The sequence below is a fragment of the Octopus bimaculoides genome, chromosome 2 (assembly GCF_001194135.2).
Source record: "Octopus bimaculoides isolate UCB-OBI-ISO-001 chromosome 2, ASM119413v2, whole genome shotgun sequence".
Taxonomy (NCBI): domain Eukaryota; kingdom Metazoa; phylum Mollusca; class Cephalopoda; order Octopoda; family Octopodidae; genus Octopus; species Octopus bimaculoides.
The window spans coordinates 129,338,024-129,340,849 of NC_068982.1; the positions used below are offsets into that span (position 1 = coordinate 129,338,024).

General features: G+C 35.3%; 1 long non-coding RNA gene across 5 annotated transcripts in view; it reads left to right on the forward strand.

Annotated features, from left to right (window-relative positions):
• The window catches only part of LOC106879232 (uncharacterized), a 35,920-nt gene that overhangs the window by 28,765 nt on the left and 4,329 nt on the right, over nucleotides 1-2,826 (forward strand). For 3 of the 5 annotated variants that reach the window (XR_001410609.2, XR_008263429.1, XR_001410606.2), the window contains exon 2: nucleotides 1,873-2,023. This is a non-coding gene — a long non-coding RNA (uncharacterized LOC106879232). Of the gene's footprint in view, nucleotides 1-1,872; nucleotides 2,024-2,149; nucleotides 2,240-2,826 lie in introns of all 5 variants that reach the window. The other 2 variants (XR_001410608.2, XR_001410607.2) reach the window with 2 other exon arrangements.

Below are 2,826 nucleotides of genomic sequence, written 5' to 3' on the forward strand. Positions count from 1 at the left end.
ACAGCTCCCAAAATTATTGCAGAACTTAATGACCACCTCGAGAACCCACTTTCCACAAAAACTGTTCGCCGGGAGCTGCCCAAAGCCGGATTTCACGGGAGGGCTGTAATCAGAAAACCACTACTTTCAAAACAAACGTTGCAAAGTGTTTAGAGTGGAGTAAAAAACTACAGAATTGGTCCCTTGAGCAGTGGAAGAATGTTATTTTCTCAAACGAGTCATCCTTTAACTTATTTCCGACCACCGGCCGAGTATACGTGTGGAGACAGCCAAAAGAAGCATTTGACCCAGACTGCCTTCTTCCAACTATTAAACATGGAGGAGAATCTGTGATGACCGGGGGTGGGGGCTATATCTTGGAAATCCACCGGCCTAATGGCTTCCCTTCATGGCAGAATTAATAGTCAAGACTATTTAAGCATTTTATCTGTTCAAATTCATCCTATGGTTGCGGAACTGTTTCCGGAGAGAAACGCAATCTTCCAGAATGATAATGCACCAATTTACACAGCTAAAGCTGTTACTGAATGGTACAAGGAACATTCTAGTGAAGCTGAACATCTTTTCTGGCCACCACAGTCTCAGATTGAACGTTTATGGTGCATTTTAGAAAAACAAGGAGTCGATATCCTCCACTATCAGCACTACAAGAACTGGAGACTGTTTAAACTGGAGAATGAACAAAAATTCCTTTGGAAACAATTCAAACTTTGTACGAGTCCATACCTCGTAGAATTCAAGCTGTAATTAATATCAAAGGTGGTCCTACCTCTTATTAAAATAAATTTGTTTGAAATTATAAAGTATTTCCATTATTTTGTCCAACCCCTGTATATGTTCAGATTTGTATGTTTTGTTTTATGCATGTATTCTCATGCATATAGTTGCATATCTAGACATACTCATATATACTTAAATGATAAACTTCTGGCAAGTTTTACAGATTTTTACAGTTCCAGTGGTGGATTGGATCTGTAGTCTTCGAATCAGCTTTCTCCTTTCTGCTTTTGAGAAGCCTAATTTCTCAAGATTGGTATTTAAGCAGTATGTTATATATCCCAGTGCCCAAATTATTACAGCTATAAGCCTGAACTTGTAATCTGGATAGAGTAACTGTAGATTTCTCAATAGTTCAGCATAGGTATTTTCTTTTTCGCTGATCTTTAGCTTTATGATGCTTCTGCTAATTATTCTTAAAGCTCAATATTACACATCTCTCGTCTTGCAATACACCTTCTGAAAATCCAACTATTATACTTCACTGGTTGTTTTAGGCATGGTGTTCTAAGACTGATTAACCAATGTGTCCTTCCTTTTGATGAACGTTTTGCTCTTATTTCTAGCAACTCGAGTGGCCACTCAAACTCTCTCGTTCGTTCGTTATTGTGTTCTGTAGTAAAGTGTAGTGCTGCTGATAATACTGTTGATGTTTAGTCCCAGTTCAGCCATATCGAACAGACATATCGTTGGTGATCCAGCTGTGACAATACTATTTTTGATCTGCGTCCAGTAGCTGATTTATTCTCGAAGCTTGCCAGTCAACTATCCAAAAGACTGCAAGCCTCTTTGGCAGAAGAATGAAATGAATTTTCAATATTTGATTTTAAAAATTATTTTTATTATATTATAGTTATTTTTTTTTTATAGAATTCTGTAATATTTCTCTTTACTAATTCCGAGTTCTAATTATTTAATTTTTTTCTTAGATCTAACAACTTTTCAAATATGTACAGACTAGCAACTACTTCGACACTAGGCTTGTGTTGGACGGCATTGTTTTACGGTTTAAATATGTTGCTATTGTTGATCTTATTACTACTGCCAGAGCACAAGTGTGATAATGTTTTATTACGTCATAATTTTTTTAAATAGGTGGCGTCATGGCTTCAGAACCGTCTCTCTAATGTATCAGATGATTTAAACAAATACGATTTCAAAAGAAATTATACATTTCCTGATTCTCTATTCGTTTCCAACCAACTTACATTTACAAATAACTGTGGAATTTCTATGGATACAACTGGTAAATTTATTATTTCTTGTCAGTAGATTCATTGGAAGATTCACAATATAATTTTCACTTTGTAATTTATAAAGTAGAATGTATTTAATAAACTGGTTATTAAACTTTTGAATATTTTACATTAAGTGTAGAAGCCGTATAGGTTAGAATAGTGAACAGTGATTGCTTTGAAGTAGCTACTCAGTTGAAAATTTCATCACGATAAATTGAAAAATGGTGAGTAAATCACTTCACTCATGCTGGTAAGTCCTTAGTGAAGGTTTCAATGTCACAATTTTTCGTTTTCTATCGATGAAAATGACAAAGCTGTTATGTATAGACTAAATAAACAGATAGCTTCCGTGGTAAATTATTATAAGTGTGTCAGCTGTCGTAGTTTAATAAATCTGATATTTTACTTTTATATTGATTAAAATCAATTTGGATTTTGAGAGGAACAACATAACAGGTGTTACAAGATGCCTCCACGGAAACAAATTTATGTTCTGTTCTTTATTCTAGTGTTGATCCCAAATTTATTTAATGAACGTAATGTTACATCCGAAAGGAAGGTTATGATACTGGGCTATTGCTACTGTTGCTAATGAGATATCTATTTATCCCGCGAGACCACGGCTCTGTTCGTGGAAAGATTGTTTCAGCCTATGTTTGCAAAGAAGCATCTTATCCTACTGATAAGGCTTACATGGCGGACTGTCTCGGCTGTAGCAATTACATTTAAATTTAAATGTACTGTCTGTCAATATTGTTTGGGTACATTTTTTATTGGTGAACGCGTTCGTTTCATTTCTTTCCTTGCCCCC